Below are 19,872 nucleotides of genomic sequence, written 5' to 3'. Positions count from 1 at the left end.
CTCACCTACGGGGCAGAAACCTGGAGGCTTACGAAAAGGGTTCTACTTAAATTGAGGACGACGCAAGGAGCTATGGAAAGAAGAATGATGGGTATAACGTTAAGGGATAAGAAAAGAACAGATTGGGTGAGGGAACAAACGCGAGTTAATGACATCTTAGTTGAAATCAAGAAAAAGAAATGGGGGGCATGGGCAGGACATGTAATGAGGAGGGAAGATAACCGATGGTCATTAAGGGTTACGGACTGGATTCCAAGGGAAGGGAAGCGTAGCAGGGGGCGGCAGAAAGTTAGGTGCTCGGATGAGATTAAGAAGTTTGCAGGGACGACATGGCCACAATCAGTACATGACCGGGTTGTTGGAGAAGTATGGGAGAGGCCTTTGCCCTGCAGTGGGCGTAACCAGGCTGATGCTGCTGCTGCTGATGATGATGATGATAATTATGATGATGATTATGATGATGATGAATGTTGCCTTCTTGCTTTATTTTTGACATATTTAATGGGGCGATAATGAAATGGCTGGCAGCCGAAACCTATCTAACCCCGAGGGGCCATCCTGTCACCATCCTACGGTACTAATGGTGTTGGCGTTCTGCTAGTTTACGATGACAGTATCAAAAAGCACTCTTCTCTGTTGCCCTCACTAACCAATTCTGCGAGTCTGGTCACTTCTCTCACAGCAGTCGTCCGTTATCTAATTACCAGGCGTGTGCACACAACTACAAGTCAGCAACTCTGGGGCATCAATGCGAGCATTGAACGCGCTAGTTTTCGCTGCATTCGCGGTAAAGCCCCGAGAAAATCATGTCAAACTTGCTAGAAATAATAAGCGCGTGTAATACAGCACTGTTGCATCGGTATTGCTGTCTTGAACCTAAAGTTGTATTCAAAACATCAATGTTGCTTGTCGACATTGAACACCAAGAATTTTCACTCACAACGAAACAGCACCAAAGAAAGAAAGAAAGAAAGAAAGAGAAAGAAAGAAAGAAAGAAAGAAAGAAAGAAAGAAAGAAAGAAAGAAAGAAAGAAAGAAAGAAAGAAAGAAAGAAAGAAAGCGCACGTGCGAGCATACCGTCCTCGAAAGGTTCTGTTCAGTCAGCTGTGTGCACAAACATGAAGCAGGTCGAGGTCCCCGGTCAAGGCAGTGGTTCAATCAGCCTCCACCAACACCAGTCACCTCCTCCGGCGACCTGTCCCGCTCGCTCGACGCACCATATGTTTTGTGCTCTTCTCCACTCTACAAGGACGTACTGCTGTGAAGCATACTGCGGTTGCTTGAAATCCGGAAAATCGGCGCAGTTTCTCATGAAAAAGCGATCGTGGCAGTTCTTATTTACCCGAGGCTAGTGGAAAGCAGAGTTGCATATAGCCGATGGCGCCGCGTTTAAGAAGAATATAATCCACAAAGAATCTGCGCGCTTTGTAGTCTTTCGAGTGAAACAGAAAGGACTCAAAAAGATATACACTGATATTATTCGGATTTCCACTCAGACATAGCTTCACTGGCGACCGCTAGCTCTAGAAAAAACTCTGCCTTAACTGCTCGTGCTATAATGGACACCGTTTCAGAATAGCTGCACAAGTGATAATTGAAGATATCGTCTACGTTAAGATAGAGTCAAGTTCTAACACATCACCAGTGCTTAAGATACTTTTGCCCACGCGCGGTGAAACGCTTGCGCAACTGCATATTAGATCATCGAATACATCCGAACATACCAGCTAGAGAAAAGAAACAGCCCTTTAACGGTCTTCTGGAAGGGTGCTACAATGTTCTGGTGGATTTGCGGCTTTCTTAATTCTCTTACCGGTTCGTTCTTACGCTGTTCGCGTATTTTCGGGGCAAATTACCTTCTTGAAGCTATCTGTAAAGGCATGCACTGTAACAGCCTGTATTACAACCCACCAATCAGTCAAGCAGTGAAGAGGCGGTGCCGTAGACCAGTTGTAACGCACGCGCCATATAACGGGGGGGTAGCAATACCTAATGCTCCTAGATATAAGGCAATGCGTCCGTATACTTTATGAATGCCTGTACCAAGCGAAACTAAGCCTCAGCTCGGGTTGTGTGACTACACAATGGTTGCGAAACGTGTATCACGCAACAGTTGCCGAAATTTATTTCTACGCTTCGACAAGATACGACGGGTTCCGTTATCTATGGGCGGGCGCGTGTTCAGCATGCCTTCCAATGCCACCGCGGCACTCAAAGGCGCACGCTCATCAAATAAACGCCCGTTTTCTAGCCCCACACCAGCTAAAAGGCCCTGGGCCTCAGCGGCTCACGGGGTCACGACTCGGGGATGAAGGGTTATCGGTGTTTTGTGATGATCGGCTGGGGGACGAAATTAAGTGTCACGAGGACGTGGACACAGCATACAACATATTTCTTTAAAGCTTTTGATCGTACATAAAAAAAAAACGCTTTTCTTTACAAACAACGCCACCCCAGAGCTTCTAGAAAGCCATGGATTGCACGAGAACTTCTGAAAAAAATAAAAAAACGTGAAAAAATATGCGCTGAGTTAATCAGAACAGGAGACACTTTTGATCTGAAAAGTTTGAGGTGTTTCGGGGTCAATTAAGCAATGACACAAAAAAAAGAAACTAGAGGCAAGCACTTTAGGAGGGCTTTTCTTTTATCTAGAGAGGGTAACACCGATAAGCTGTGGAAAAACAGCTTATCGGAGCTTATGAGGAGACAAACCTTACACTCAATAAAAAAAATTAAGTTTGGGGACACTCGCTAACAGGATGTCAATTGGCTAATGCGTCTAACGACTACATGGTAAACAAAGATGTCAATACCTTCTCCAGTTCCTTCGACAAACCTTCACTTCGCTTTAACCAACACACGATCTCCTTTTGCCCAACTATTGTTGCTGAAATATGTTCTGTCTTTACAGGGCTGAAGAATTCCCAAAGCTTTGATGCTGACGACATAGAGAGAAAGCCCACGTAACAGGTAATCTGCGACATCGCACCAGTTTCAGCACACATTTGTAACATTTACATCTAAAAATGCATTTTTCCCACCAGAACAAAAGTTTCCAAGGTCATAGCATTATATAAAAAAGGAGATAAGCTAAACTTTCTAAACTATCGGCCAGTTTAAACATTGCCCTCATATTCAGATTGAAAAATTGATTCTTGACCAGCTATTTTGATTTTTTTAACAAACACGAATTAATTGCTAAAACCCAGTACGGCTTTCAGAAAGGCAAATCAACTGAACTGGGGCTCTTGGATGCGAAAGAATTTTTGCTAAATCACTTTGAAAATAAGCATTTAACACTAGGAATATTTGTAGATTGCATGCAAGCACTGTATAATATTAAGCACAATTTATTAACCACTAAACTAGAAAGATATGGCATTAGTGGCATGCTACTTCGGCTGTTAAAATGTTATTTAAGCAGTAAGCAGCAGTTTGTATCCATAAACGCGTTTGTTTCGTCCACGCGCCAAATATTAATATGGGTCCCCCAAGGGAGTACCCTTGGCCCACTACTATTCAACCTATATATTAACGACAATTTTCTTACCCACACGGAAGCGAAATTTGTACTGTACGCCGATGACGTCAGTGTATTCATGTCTTCTGCATGTTACTCTAGCATTCTCGATGCAAGGAATGAATTTTTACAATTCTTGTCTGGTTGGTCGCAAAATCTCTTGCTCAAGGTAAATTAAAAAAAGCAGTTTTCCATGCTAAAGGAAGAGATACTCCAATGCATTACCTTTTAATGTGCAATAATGTTATTGAAGTTGTAAACAATAAAAAGGTCCCAGGTGTGCACTTCTCAAATACTTTAGAATGGGATCAGCACGTAAATTCTGTAGTTCATGAACTTAACCGTAAAACAGGAATGCTAAACAGAAATAAATATATTTTACCGACGAGCGTAAAATTATTAATTTATCACGCTTTGTTCTCTTCGCACATCAGTTATGCAGACCTCGTATGTGGAATAACAACAAAATCTCGGAAAGAAATTTATTGCAAAAAAGAATAATACACATATTAGCAAATGGGCCATATAAACGCCACACTGGTAACCTTTTTACGTGCTATGCCAAATCTACTTTATATATGCCCTTTACTATCGAACGCTTTTACGAGCATGGTACCCTACAGCCTACAATGCCAGCAAAAGTACGTTTAGGCATATTGCTAGTTTAACGCTCAATACACCATCTTACAGACTCGGAATCCAGAGTTATGGAACGTCCCTTATTCAAAAGCTAAGTAAATGGAGAATAAATTATTAAAAATGATTCACCTCGACTTCTTAACTCTCACAATGCATCCGTTATGAACACTGTAAACTTAACAAAATCGTAATTCAGTCTTTCTATGATCTCTAATCTGATTTTCATTATATGGCATACGTGTGTTGCTATAACTTCTATACGCAGTATCCTGTCAGTGTAGGCGCTGTCTTCGCATTTTTTTTAAATATTTGGTTGCTGTGCATAATTATTTGTTTCTATATTGCGTGACTACTGCTGCTGCCATTGTGGGCTGAGGGGACCTCAAGCTGCGTTTGTGCAGCTTTTACCTATGCCTCCACCATTTGTAATAAATGGAAACAAACAAATAAAAGAAAGAAGGAAAGAAAGAAAGAAACAAAGAAAGAAATGTGTCTGCGAAATCGTGGTATCTTCAGGGAATTTCCTCCAGCACCGCACAGCTTCCGCAATTGTGCATGTCTGCGCGTCTTTTTGTAGTTTTTCACAGCTTTGAGTCCTTTCCTTTCTTGTTCACCGGCGCCACCTCGAGGCACTAACGTCTCCTTTAACTTCGTATTACTAAAGAAAGCTACATTTGTTAACCAAAGAGTAGTGCTTCACCGCTTACGCCTGCCTGGCAATACAAGACCGGAGGTGCAGAAGTCGAACGCCGAACTAGAGGAAGAGGAAAAGAAAGAGGAAGTCAAGTATGTTAACCAGTAATGCGTCTGGTTGACCCTACACTGGGGAAGGGAAAGGGAAATAGAAAGACGAGAGAGAGAGAGAGAGAGAGATGTGGAGTAATTTCACTCGCGCGCGCGCGGAAGGCATGACTAAATCAAAGGCGTTCACGCAGGCCAGTCGCCTTCAAGAAACACAAAAAGTGCCTTCACAGCACGGTGGGACGACGCGTGAAGGAAGCGGTCTTCCAGTAACGTCTTCACGGACAACGGCCAGGGGATCTTTAATGTGCCTCCGATGCACGGGGCACGGGCGTTTTTGCATTTAGCCCAATCGGTCCCGCGGCGGTCCCAATCGAATTGGGACCGCCGCGGCCGAGATATGATCCCGCGACCTCGTGCTTGGCAGCGCAGCACCATAGCCGCTGAGCTACCACGGCGGGTAAAGCAGAGGGAAGACACTGGGTATTACAGCTCTAAAAATGACATTGAATTCAGGGCAAAAGAAGTTGCCAGCACTCCCTTTATTGTTAAAGTGTGTGTCCTGGCACTGGAGGTAGAATTTCACGATTATTATTATTATTATTATTATTATTGTTGTTGTTGTTGTTGTTGTTGTTGGTAGTAGTAGTAGTAGTAGTAATAATATTTGAAAGCATATATACACGTGGGAGGAAAATGAACCAGAACACACACAGCACAGGTCGCGCACAGTGGGACCGGTCACTGCAGGTCACGCTACTACAGAATGTTAAAATACGATAGTGTCTGAGGCATCGTCATTTGAAAACTAGAGATAGGCTACAGACGTGAACCTAGGTTAGTTTCTTTTAGGACAGTAAGAAAAGCGCGATGTGCCTGATCGCGTCGAGACGCACAACCACTGGGATACAAGCATCCGTCGAGTGTCGTACACCGCAGGCCACGGAGGTGATAGTCACTCACTAGCGACGTGCGCTGCGCAGTGAAAGCGGGACACTCCAATATAAGGTGCTGCATGAAGTGTCTCGCAGCAACCGCTAGACGTACACAGTGGACTGGTCACACGTCCTCGTCGCTATAAACGTTCGAACACGCTCACACAGCCAACCCTCAGCTTGAGTAGTAGTGCTCTAGCGCGACGAGGCAAGCCTCGACCGCGAGCACGGCACAAGAACGTTCCAGTTGCGACGCGCTGGTCTGGATGCTACTTGAGTAGGTGGCGACGGATCAGCAGACGAGCGTCATTAAGCCTGCGCAAGATTTCAGGGCAGACACAGTCGTTATGGGCGCAAGTTAAAGCCAGCCGATCTGCGTCTTCATTTTCGGCAATCGCTACGTGTGAAGGTATGCATTGGGCAACGAAAGATCCTCCTCATCTGGTGCAATTTTGTTCGTAGGGTCATCAATGCTACGCACAACTGTACAATCAATTTGACTGCGTTGTAATTTTCTAAGGGCAGCGCGGTAGCCCGCAAAAATGGCAATCTTTGATGCGGTCAACTCCTCTAGCACGCATTTCAGTGCAACATTAATCGTTGCTAGGTCCACAGTTGTTGACGAGGTTGGATGGGGTCCAAGAACTATTCGTCGTTCTTGAGTCGAAGGGCAGCAAAAAGCTGCAGAGGCGCCTTGACCATCGATGTGTACAGATGCATCTGTGAATACTTGGAGTTAATCTGGAAATCTTACAAGTATGTACAACAGAGCCAATTGGAATATTGTCGAAACAGGCATATCAGGCTCTCTGTGTATGTCAGAGATTGTGAGATAAATTGGGAATACGTGTTTGGTAATATCTTTCGGAGGTGGAAACGTAATTTAAGCAGCATTTCAAAAATACCAGCAATGCATGTTCATAAATAATGCAGCTATTTTCCCCCTGCGAGAAAACGAGCGGTGAATCAGTTGATCAAGGGGACCTATTGACGATTCGATGTGCGGTACGGGCGTTCATTCTGATATACGGTTCTCTGGTATGCTTGCAGCCTCAACGGTAACTGATGCACTTCAGTGAGTAATGCAAGAGATTGCGCCTCATGAGGTAATCCAAACATTAGTCGAAGGGCAACGCGATGATCTCGTTCCAGTTGGGCCATCAAACTATAGGTGGTACGTTCAGGACTGGTAACGCATACATCCTGTCTGAGAGTACAGATGACTGGAACACCTGCAGAGCCGTGATTTGGTCGCTGCAGGCTCCTCTAGCAGTCAAGGCGGCCACATACTTTAGGAGGGCTTGCGATTTGCGTCGCACAAATTTAACGGCAGGACGCCAAGAAATGCGAGCATGTACAATTAAGCCCAAATAAGCGTATTGTCGCACCCAGCTTATCGGCGTCTCGTCAAGGTACAGTCGGTCATTGTTCGACGAGCGTGTTCTTTAGGGTGATATGCTATTGCAGCCGACTCAGCAGGTGATATCTGCAGGCGATCTTCATCCGAGTACTGGGTAGTCGTGTTCAGAGCTCTCTACAAGCTTGCACGTAGCCGCTGACAAGGCGCGAAGGGCCGCTTATCCACAGATCAATATCATCTGCATAGATAGCTACGCCCACAGGGAAGTTACTGCCCCGAGACAAGCGACTTGGAAAGGCGGCGAGTACGTTGTTAAACACAAGTGGCGATAAAACGCTGCCCTGTGGGACACCGCGCTTCAACTGTCATTCCTCCGACACGCACTTTCATCTGGCGCTCCAATAGAAAATTGTGCACAAAGCGGAGCAGACGGTCCGAAATTCCTGCGGTCGCAAGAGCGAAACTAATCGCCTTATGCAGAACCGAGACTAAAGCTTGCTGTATGTCTAGAAAGAGCATGTAGGCGGAGTGCTTGTTTCCTCTAGCAAATTCAAGCGCGGAGACCAGGTGTGAAATGCTGCCCAGACCTGAACGGTGGAAAGGAAAGCACTCATGATATCAGGGAAGAAATTTAGTTTCTCTAGCCTGGCATCTAGGCGAAGCGGGACCATTCATTCCGTTAATTTGAGGACATCTGAAGTTAAGTATATTGACCGGTAAGACTTGAGGTGCCTTGCAGGGCTCCCGGGCTTTAAAATTAGTATTATCACGGACAACTTCCCTTAAGCAGGAATTGCACAGGTTCTCCACACTTCATTAAACTCGTACAATATACGGTCATGAAAACTCTTATCACTGTTCCGCAATGCTTGATACGTCACACCGTCATCACCTGGGGCGGGGCGGCGTTTGGAGAGGCTGAGCGCGTGTCGCAGCGCCTCAAGAGTGAAGCCTGCCTCGTCCATCTAGCAGACTGGACCACAGGAAGCAGTTATAGCACTGTAACCTGTCAAAGGAAGGAAGGTCGCCATTTGTGGCGTCTATGGAGACAGGAGAGACGAAAAGGTCTACAAATTCCTCCGCTTTTGTGTTTTTGGTGATCGGCTAGTCGCTATACATAAAGCAACTGTGTGATTCTTGCAGATTTCGGGAGAGCTGAGAGTCTTGAGTATGGCGCCATACATTTCCAAAACCGATGCTCCGTCGTCGTTGCATGTAGCTTGTCGTAAACACTCACTTATTAGTTTGAACAGACTGTCTTGAGATTGTGCACGGAACTTGTTCCAATTTGTCACCGTATTGGCGGCAATCTGGCGGCCTGCAGTATGTGTTAGTGTTCGCCAAATGGGTAGGTCATCTGAGCCACACGGGTCAAGTTCGCATGACCAGGCTAAGCACACATCTTTCGTTGATATCGCAAGGTCTATAGTAGAATGCTCCTTTCCTCTACCTATAAATGTAGGTGAACCGTCATTCAGTATTTGCAGATTATTCTTGATAATGAGATCGTTAATCTCTGCCCCACGGTTGTCTTGGGGACGGGAACACCATCCCGAATGCTGGGAATTAAAATCTCCGCACAACACAAACGACGCAACACACCGAGACACTGAGCACTCAAGTAGTGAGGTATCCGAAGTACGTGTAGTGCGGTTGTATATGCTTGCCACCGCCATAGTTCATCGTAACACCTGTACACTCAAACTTACCATCACAGATGTCACCTGTGTCAAGAACCGTTAAATCCAAGTCGGCACGTACGTATATGGACGCTTTTGAAGCATTGCGCGTATGCGCTGCGTGCACAAACTGGAAAGAGCCACAGGCTGCTTTCGCGCATCGAGTGTTACTGTGGACACCCACAAAGCCTGGCAGTCGATACTCGTCTTTCCTTACGTTAGTTTGCTGAAGCGCTGTGACATATGGTGGATTCTTGACAGCGATAAGTCGAATGACTAGATCAGCGTGCCGCGGTCGCACCGACCTGACATTGCATTGCAGCACAAAAGGGCGAGGCTGCTAACAACTGTTAAGGTTGGTAATGTGGAAAGTTGGGCGTGTTGGGGATTAATCATCATACCGTGGTGGTGAAGCAGCGCACTGACAAGGGCAACGCTAAGACATACAAGAATGACGTTGACAAGCATCTTCAGAAGGTTGACAAGTTGCACATCATTGTTGGCTGAGACTGGTCTATGCACTGTGTTTGCAATGTTCTCCACTGTGGTCGCAGTCATTTTAGAGACTTGTTCCAATGATTTCAATGGCAGCGCTGGTCACAGTGACATTGAGGGGTCGAACGTCCGCTCCCCTTCTTTTCTATGCGTTGTGTCTTTGTCATTCTTTGAACGCCTTGTTTTTTTGCTCAGTCCACGCATTTCAAGCCGCAGGACCAGCACTACGGCGACGCGTGCTTTCATCTCCTGCTGCCTTATTTTTGGCTTTCTCGGTTAGTGCCCTTAGATGATCCTTCAATGTGGGACATCCTTTGTCTGTGGTATGTAAGTCAGCGTGTGGGCATCGCAAATTTTAGACAAACCAAGCAGAGTTTGCACCATCTTATCAACCGTTGTGTCAAAGGCAGTGACATTTTTCCAGGGGTTCACGGGAACCTTTTGGGTTAGTCATGGGGCCAGTTTGAAGAAGAAATCATTTTCTGTCGGGAAATAGCAAACTGGCTTAACATAGCATCGACGGGCGTGAAAACTACTGTTGTGGTCCCGATGCTGCTGTATATGATAGTCGCTTCGCTTGAGGACGATGCCGAAGACGTCCGTCTTGAACGGCGGTGCTTGGCAAGTATAAAAGCATCTGAATCTTCCGATCTTGAATCAGAAGGCTCGCAATCAGCAGCGCCTGATACTGCTGAAGAACTGAGCCGCTTCCGAGCCGTAGGTGGTCTGTGCTGGCCGCCAGACGAGTACAAGAGCATCTATTCCATGGCAAGCTCTGCGGGGAGGATCTTCCAGCAGAGGAGGAGTCTTCAGGGTTCAGCACAAAAGTCTGTGCCTGTTGCTAATGCACGAAAAAGGACATAAATAAACACTTCAGCACGAAAAGAAACCTGCAACCAAGCTCGAAACTTTGTCGTCTAAGGGGTAAAATATGCCGCAGCGACACAGAAACAACAAGAGAGAAAGGAAGCGAGAGAGACTATTACGCATGTTTTCAGCGTTTTTCAGGCTTCACCCATGCTACAGAAACAACCCGTATCTTCTTATGTTTCCTATAGCACTCGAAGCATCAATATTTAAATACTCGTAAATATAGGACCACAAAGCAATCAAGGTGCTGACAAATCTCCTTCCCCTTCTTTGCTTCACAAACGCTCCGCTAACCTTACCTAATTACTGTTGGGAGGGTGCAAGAGCGAAGTGGGAAAAAAAGAAAAAGTGAGAGATAAAGACAGCAATATTTCCGGACGTCGCTCTGACTTTTCCTGTTCTTCGGCAGTTCGCACGGCTGCACTCTTTGATGCCCACTTGATAATTCCGATAATGTGAGAAATGCGTTAAAACAGTAAAACAGAAGCGACTAATAGATGTCCAAGGAGAGAGGGGAGGCTGGAGTCGAGGAGACGGTCATTAGGGCACGGGCTAAGTCAGGGGAGCGCATTTTTTTTTTATGTGTGTGTGTGTGTGCGTACGTATGCGCGCGCACGTGTGACACGAGTGCTGGTGCGCTTTCAGCCAGTTTTCCAGAGAAAACTTCTTCTATTGCGTCGTCCAGCTCATTAGCCGAATTCAAATCGAACTGTGGCGCGGGCGCACTGCCGCCCCGCTGCCAGTTCAGTCCCAGCGACTCCAACGTTCGCAGGGGGTCTCGAAACGGCTGTGTCGCACTGATTTGCTCGGTTCATTTGTTGCGTAATGGACGTCTTGGGTCACAGGTTGGGCGGATTCAAGGTGGCTCCGTATCACAGGAGAAGAAGGATGATGATGACGTTGCTTGACAGCGACGGCTTCGAGAAGACGACATTGTGATAAAAGTTTCTGTCATTTTCTTCCGGACTTGGGTCATCTCTGTCCTCTTTGTTATAAACCGAAATAAAAAAAAGAAGAGTGCCCATCAACATCCTACAAGTAATCGACACGATCACCTGTGTAATCCTGGTGAAAAGAAGAAAAGAAAAGGCACTGCCTTTGTGATCAACTGACTTTCTGTAAAATCATTTCAATACGGAGAAACCCGGCGTCTGCAGATGTTGTATGGACCAAGGCTCTGAACTATTTCACAACATCTCGAGGGTCAAATCCTTAGTGCTCTGTGCAGGCTGAGAACCCCGTAGATGCCACAGAATTCGAAGTGGAAGAAAGGAGAGACAGAGAGTGAGTGCAAAGAGAATTTTTATGTCAGATGCGCGATAGTAACGAGAGAAGCGCCGCGCGAACAGGAGAGAAAAGTGCTCCACCAGAGGGAGAAATAAAAGCTAGATTATGTTGGGTGACGTCCTCATGCAGGCGATGAAACTGTCTAGAGAGCTTTAGTGGGTTACGCAACGCCGAGGGACCGGGGATTAGTATCGACCTAGCGAAAAAGACAATGCCTTGATTGGGTGCCGAAGCACAGGTGTCACGACTGGGGCTCTATAACAATATTGTGGATAAAAAGTTCAAAAGGCAGTCTTCGGTGAAGGACCTACTACAGCCATTCTTTTGTTTATGTGAGCAGATTTATGTCTGTTCGCGCGCTTTATTCCCAGCACATATCATATACTGGCCAGCTCTGGATCCTATGGCTGTGTTCCAATACTCGCCGTAGACGGCTAAGTGGACAGCGACCATCTTAAGTCTCGTTCCAGCTCTCACGAAGACGTCAAAGCAGACAGCTTCGCGAAGACAGCATCGAAGTCAAAAACGACGCAGGCTACTTTCCTGTCCAAACAAGATGGCCGCTGAGCAGGACGCTTGGAAAGCCGACAGGAAGGTTGTCTGCGCACAAAAAAAAAAAAAAAAAGAACGCAGACACGCGATCCTACGCCCGTAATGTAAGCTGCATCGTGTTTCTCATAAGTTTGCAGGCGCAAAGACTTAAAATATAGAAATAATGTGTGCTTTTCTCAACTTTTTTTTTGTCGCCGGGAGGTGGCGTCACGTCGCAGACGCATCTTCCGTACAGTCTTTCAGACGGCTAGAAACGTGTTCCATTACGTGGCCTCGAAGCTGTCTCGGCTGTCTCTTTAGCTGTCTACGTAGACTGTCTCCGATGCTGGCCAGAATTGGAACACACCCCATATAATTGCATCACGCCATCACGGCCTTGCGTGGACGTAAAGCACAAAGCCGGCTACCCACACGCGGAAACCGTTTTAAGATGCACTCCAACAAAACGGCTAGAAATCTAATTGAATGACCACCCCCAGTAATCGCTGCTGACAAGTTGTGTTACGCTTGTCAGATTTTTTTCCCATGTTGTTTTTCGTCGCATTTTCTTCATCGAGTTTGGTGTGCAGCAGTGGTGACAAACTAAGCACCAGCCAAAAATATATTGCACGTGATTTGTATAGTATTACAAATACCACAATGAACGAAATACATCTTGCATCACGTTTGAAACATCTATGCATTTGTAGAACCTACGCATTACTCTATTGCAGTGGAGTACATTGCGGTTTCAAACGCAAAAATAATTATCTGCCGTTCTGACTGTTATAGTTGTGCAGCGCCTAAAGAGAGGCGCCAGGTGCGCAAATATTATTTAAATTTAGGGTTAGAAATGACAGCCTCAAATTGTTCAGTGCGCCAGGATCTCGTGAAAACGATATTGCAATGGCTGTAGACATACGTGGCCCCTAAGCTATTTCATTCCCGCTTTCCGCCTATAGTTGCATATTTCTTTATGCGAATCACATAAATATATCTGGACGAAATGTGAATGTTTACTACCCACATTCTCCCTTTGTTTTATTTCTTTTTCGCTCCTTCCACATAACATTGGCGACTTTACTGTTTGTTTCAATTTCTCTTTTTTAGTTTTGCTTTTCATGCGATGTTAAAGCTTGCTGAATTTCGCGAGCAATACTGACGTCAAAGATTTATACACTCTTAAAAGCCGCGTTCCCTGTGTAAACACTTGTGTATGTGCATTTAGTATTTTCTATATTCGCTGATATATACGCTCCATTTACCCCCTTTCCAAATGTGCGCTAGAGTACTGTAGCTACCACTCTGGTAATCCTCCTTGTAATTTCTTGCTTCTTTCTTTCTTTTTTTTTTGTTTTTTGCCTTCTATAAAATTGCGCTAGTAGCGATGACCTCAGGGATCATGACGACGGCTCGGGCTCGCCTGCTGGGAATGCGAAAGGCATTCCCAGCGGATTGCTGGGATGCTATGGCATAAATCAAACTGCATAAATTTTTTCCACGGATTACTGTCAACGAGTGTGGCAGGAAGATGCCTTCCCCTACCCCCCCCCCCCTCACTTTATTTTATGTTAAACTGCGGATAAAGGCGATAAGCGAAGATATACTTTATGGGCCGGGAAGGAAGTAGTGGTCACAGCGGTTGGCGCCCATCTGCATGCTGCAAGACGAACGGCCAGGCCCTGGCCGTCCGCCGAGCAAAAGGTGCTGAACAAAATTAATGCAAAGCACTTTTTCTGTTCGTCATCCCTCAATCCACGTCTTGCTGTCTCTATCCCTCTCCTTCCGCGCGCTCTCGTCAGGCGCCGCATTTTATTCTTCCAGTATCCCGTGGCTAAAGAAAAGCTCCGACGAACTAGGAAGAAGGAGGGGGGGGGGGGGGGGAAGAAGCCGCTACTCGCTAATGCCCATTGCACTTTGGCGAGAAGGGCTGCGGCGCCGTTCGGCGGGAGCGCTCTCTCTGGCCGCCGCCCAGAAAGAGGCGCGCGCTGTTCTTCTTTGCCTCGGGAATTCTAATGCGGTCGTATTCTCGGCGAGACGCCGCGGAGCGCGTAATGGCTTCATAGACGGCGGGCTACTTGAGTTCCTGGCGGCGCACTGTGATGGAGACAAAGGAGCCGGCAGCACGCGAGGCCCGTCTCGCGCCGATTTCCTGCTCGGGGCGGCCGCCTGCCCACCGCCGCCCCTGGACCAAGTGCGCGCTGATGGCGCATTTCTTTGCGCGTCAATGCTCTTACCAGCGCGCTGCTTCCGATCTCCTCCCGGCGGAGCCGTACAGCGTGGCGTGTGTAGTATGTACACAGCCCCGTGGGAGCGTCTCGTTACGCTGCTGCCATCGGTTTGAGGCCTCCGCGTTGGTCGTAATGATCGGACTAGCAGTGCGCGTCGCCAAATCTCCGACACATGTTCTACGCCGCGCTTCATTTGTAAGGGGCACCCAACGTCGTTTTAAAGAGCAGCCCATCGATGGCACGTCCCCGCGAGCGCTTCGCGAGAGTCATTAGACTTCTTTTTTTTGGAGAATCTCTTAGTGCTGCCCGACAGGCGCGCATGTACGCTGGCCTGTGTGGGTGCGTCTGCATGGTGCTTGAGGAGAAGGATTGCTAATCTGAGCACACCACGGAAGCGCCGTTGATGATCTCAAGACGCAGCGCTCGAACCTCTCTTCTACGTTTCTCCCGAGCGGATGGATTAATTTCCTTTCATAGCTCCCCAAAGAGCCTAGCGAACAAAACAGTGGATTAGAGATCATCAATTCAGGTCAAGCTGGTATTTGAAGCAACGATAAAGCTTGTAGGTGGTACGCTTTGTTGAATCCTTAGGGAGTGAAGCATTGGGCCAGGGTTCTCGAACAATAACAAGCTTTAATTCGGCTCGACCGCCTCGGATCCTCAGTCGACGCTTGCCTGAGAATGGTGCGCCCTGATGGCCGCGTACGCAGCTATATCGTGAAGGCATTGATTGTAGGATGACATGAAGGCGGATGACATGAAGATTGAGCGCCGTGTCACATGTGCGCGAACAACTGGAATTATGCATATTCTTGCAGGCCGTTTTACCTATTGTACAACCGAAATCATTCAGCCTATAATTTTGTACTCGAGGCCAACCATCGTCGATTAGAACAAGATCAGTAAGTGATGCACCAGTGGAGCGATGCCAGCATTCACAATGACATAATATTACCCGAGAACACAAGAAGCAATATGAGTGACGCGCGCATGGGAAACAAACAAACAAAGAACGGCAAAAAAGTGGATATAAATGTTTATGTAAAATACTCAACTTCCGCTTATCCTATATGTCTCAAGGTAAGCCCTCGACCACGACTTTTTAGACAACCTGAGAGCTACATTATAAGCCCAAAATTTTGATGACTGTAATAGTGCATCTGGGTGATCCAACGACTCAAATACGGTTTGAGTGTTATTGACGTTTATGCCGCACAATGCAAGTTTTCTTAGTAAGGTTTCAAGTTTTAAGAAGATTAACATTAAAAAAACTTAAATTATGGGCTTTACGTGCCAAAACCAAGAACCCATTATGAGGCATGCCATAGTGGGGAACTCTAGAAATTTGGACCACCTGGGGTTCTTTAACGTGCACCTAAATCTAAGTACATGGGGGTTCTCACATTTTGCCCCCATCGAAATGCGGCCATCTTGGTCGAACATTAACATTATACTACCACCTGGTGTTTCTAGGCCAGCTTGCAAACAATTAAGTGGGCGTAGGCCACGCGCCAGCTGGAGACCGGGCAACAACCGTTGCAGTCGTATATATCTAAGGCAACTGGAAGGCTGGCTGGATAGTTTACCCTTAAACTTGAATGCTAATAAGTGTGCTATCCTTGTTTTTCCCGTTAAGAACCCAGTACGCATATCGCTTAATTATCACCTAGAAGGCGTCCCACAAGTAGAGTCACTCGAGTTCCTTGGACATATCATAAGAAGCCAACAAACATTGACACCAAAGACAACATAGGGGAAATTACTTGTGCTTAATAAATGAAATAAAGGAACGATAAATTAAAGGAAATTAAAGTGGGTGAAAAAACAACTTGCCGCAGGTGGGACAAAGGACGGCAAAAAAATGGATATAAATGTTTATGTAAAATACTCAACTTCCGCTTATGCTATATGTCTCAGGATGTCCACCTGCGGCAAGTTGTTTCTTCATCCACTTTAATTTCTTTTAATGTATCGTTCCTTTATTTCATTTATTAAGCACAAGTAATTTCCCCTATGTTGTCCTTGGTGTTAATGTTTGTTGGCTTCTTATGATATGACTAATAAAAATCTGGCCCCTCGGTTAACCCCATTCCTTCTCGTTCAAGTTCCTTGGAGTTATTTATAATGGATTTCTTAAACTGCGGCCGCATATTGAATATATTGCGACAAAAGGAGCCTTTGAAACGGGCATTTTCCGCAAGTTGAGCAATCAAAGATCAGGTACTCGAAGAAAATCACTTTTGATGGTATGCAAAATGTCCGTTCGTCCGGTATTAGAGTCTAACTGCGTTTTATCCTCAGTTGTGCCACCATACGAGCGTTGGTCACTAGTTTTACTAGAACGAAAGACACTTCGTCTGCGCTTAGGACTTCCAAAATACGTCGCAAATGCCGTATTGTACCTGGATTTGAGAATCCCCCCAATTTTATGCTGGTTTCACCTTCTGACCGTTCGGACTTTGTTAAGACTATATTAATCACCATTAAGCCGTCCTCGGGTAATTTTCATCTCCAAGCGAGAATAATCTTTTCCCGTTCATTTGCCCAAGTTTCTTATACCGGGGATTATATATTTGTGCAAGCATTACTTGAGCCACTAAATGTACAAGTTCGCGATGTGATTCCCAGTAATACGCATTCAAACTCCCCGAAAATTAGGTTCGATGACATTTTCACTAAGCCACGCGAAACTACTGCCTTACGGCGTCTTAAACGGCATGCTACAAGACAATCTAAGCACACTGGCAACAAATATTATCATTGTAACAGATGAATCACAGTGGGAGGAAACAACTGGCATTGGAATATTATGTCCTGCACTCGACTGATCTTTTTCTTTAAGGTTGCCTGATTTCGTGCCTCTTTTTTTGGCTGAGCTTATAGCGGTAATTCCAACTTTGCGTAAATTAGGCCAAACGAATACAACAGCTGCTATTCTTGCTGAGTCACTGTCTGTGTGCCCTTCCCTTGCCGCTACTAGGGATTCACTCATGCTAAAACACTTTCACTTGCTAGTTCCTGCCCATCCGCAATGTGTTCATTTGATTTGGATACCCGGTCAAAAACGTTTGTTTTTGACCGGGTAAAAAGGACATCCGTTTTCGCCCAGTCCTTCCTGTTCTACCAGCGACAGTACACATCACGACCACTGGATTTCGGATACGATCAATTATGAAGGCTTATCAAGCCCAGTTCTGACTGCTTATCCAGATTATAAGCACCCGGCATTTCCCTGGCATAGCGAATCTTGTAACACAAAGATGCTTGTAGTTTCTCTCACAAAATTTTAAAAAGTCAAATTGTGAAGTTTTACGTGCCAAAACCACGACCTGATTATGAGGCATGCCGTAGCAGTGGATTCAGGAATAATTTGTTCCCCCCTGGGGTTCTTTAACGTGCACCTACATTTAAGTACACGGGTGCTTTCGCATTTTGCCGAAATCGAAATGCGGCCGCCGTGGTAGGGATTCGATCCCACGACCTCGTGCTTAGCAGCCCAAGACCATAGCCACTAAGCAACCACGGCGGGTCTCACAAAATTACGTTGCCGCATTCCCTCCCTGAATTTCCGCTCTCACAGGTCGGGTGCGGTTCCTCACCTCTCTGCTGGTTTTGTAATGAGGAAGAGACAATCCATCACTACCTTCTATCTTGTCGCCGCTTTACTGTGACAAGAAAAAGAATATTGAAAATACATTTTCGAAGGCTTGGCCCGTACTTTACAGAACCTGTTATTCCTTCGTTTGGGGCCTCCAATTTGGGATTCAGCTACAGAGAAGCATGCTCCGCAGTCGAAAAAAATATTCTTACAGTTTGGAACCGAATGCCCTGTTAAATTCTATCTCTTTCTTTTTGTGTACTATTATTCATTTGATCTCAATTTATTGATATAATTTTAACAGATAATTCTAGTTGTACAGGGTAAGCCCCTATATACTGTGAAATTTATACATTATAAATTCCAATAATCCATGCATTCCTTGCCGAATCCCCCATAGTTGGTACAACAACAACAGAACGGGTCTTTGTGTGGAGTAGCCCTCCAAGCAAAGCTGTTGTTTTACTCTGGTGCGCGACAAAACTGGTGGAGGGGCTGGGTAAACCTACGCACGAAACCCTTCCGAGCAGCAGGAGCTCCAGCCCTGTGCCGGCGGTCACACCTGTTCACCGGGCTAGCAGAAGGTTCCGTGGACTAGCCCTTGAGCTTGGACTGCTTCCTCAGAGACTGGCAGCTCCGACCATTCCAACCGGTATCGAAGGCACAACGCCGATTCCTTGTGCGCTGCAGAATACGCGAACGCCGAAATCCTTTGGCGGCGATATACTTGAGGATGTCGAGGATTGGTTCGTCCACTATGAACGCGTTGCTACGATCAATGAGCAGGACGATGTAGCCAAACTGAGCCATGTCTATTTCAATCTGTAGGATGGCGCACGTACTCAGTACAATAACCGTGTTGATCTCCTGACATCGTGGGAAGAGTTCCGAAGGCAGCTCCGAAGAAAAAGGCAGTTCCGAAGAAAAAGCTGAACGTGCTCTTCAGTCTCGCATACAGATGCCGAACGAGAGTGTCGCAATGTATGTCGAGGACATGACGCGTCTTTTCCGTTTAGCCGAATCCAACATGTCGGCAGAAAAGAAAGTGCGGCGCCTCATGGATGGGGTAAAAGAGCAATTATTTTTCGGACTCGAGCGCTGTCCGCCTAAAAGTTGTTGTGTCACCTGCATGCCTATCATCGAGGCAAAGGGCGCTATCCCCTGCCCCCCCCCCCCTCGTTCTTGTGAAGTGATTGCCCTTGAGACAATCTGCAATGTTCCAGGAAACTGTCTAACCCTTTTTGTGGGCAGAAATGAGGGGTCCTGGGGCACAGAACACCACGACGAATCCACTGACAGCCTTCAGAATTCCACAGAACTGCTGACCCTTTGCCGTGGAGTCCTGCAGTATGCAGCTTAAACTCCCTCAGCGACGAAAGAGAAAGGCTAGGCGTTTGATGTCATCACCCGCTTCGCCTCGTTCCTGCCAAGGCAATTTAAAACCGGCCCACTGTTAGAGAGATGGAGTCGCCACCAGCCACCCTATCGGTCTGGTGCGCTCTACGGCACCGCGTCTTGTATGCTATTACTTGCTACATGTACATATTGACACGTGTACTTATCTTTATCGGGCGACCACGTTTCGCCGCCTAACAAATGTAATCGCACAGCATGGGACGCGCCTGCATGTATCCGAAGGTTCTGGAAAGTTATCGATGCTTCTATCCGCTGTCTATTGTCGCCGAGACTTATGTTATCTGATTTCATCACCTGACGCGAATGGTGTAGAACTTTGTGGAAGGCACGCGGGTCCGAACGATTAGTCTGGAACGTTCGACGACTGCTCTATAAAAGCCGAGGCGCTTGACCCGCAGATCAGATTTTCGACGATCGCCGACTGTGTTCGCCGCTTTCGTTGTGCTATAAGTGTAGCTTGTTTTGTGGGCACAGGTTCGCCCAATAAAAATCTAGTTTTGCCTTTCACAGTATTGTTACTGTGTTCTTAACGTCACCACCACGTGACATCTGGTGGAGGTGCTTTACGTC

General features: G+C 46.4%; 1 protein-coding gene across 2 annotated transcripts in view; it reads left to right on the top strand.

Annotated features, from left to right (window-relative positions):
* Positions 1-19,872, top strand: part of LOC142566085 (uncharacterized) — a 284,712-nt gene that overhangs the window by 141,330 nt on the left and 123,510 nt on the right. Inside the window, exon 2 of one of the 2 annotated variants that reach the window (XM_075676857.1) lies at positions 2,912-2,970. The exons of the other annotated variant lie outside the window; for it this stretch is intronic. The gene's annotated coding sequence lies outside the window, so the exon portion shown is untranslated. The remainder of the gene's footprint in view (positions 1-2,911; positions 2,971-19,872) is intronic. 2 annotated transcript variants of the gene reach the window in all.

The sequence above is a fragment of the Dermacentor variabilis genome, chromosome 1 (genome assembly GCF_050947875.1).
Source record: "Dermacentor variabilis isolate Ectoservices chromosome 1, ASM5094787v1, whole genome shotgun sequence".
Classification (NCBI taxonomy): domain Eukaryota; kingdom Metazoa; phylum Arthropoda; class Arachnida; order Ixodida; family Ixodidae; genus Dermacentor; species Dermacentor variabilis.
The sequence above is the reverse complement of the archived record's forward strand: the minus strand, read 5'-3'. Positions and strand labels throughout refer to the sequence as shown.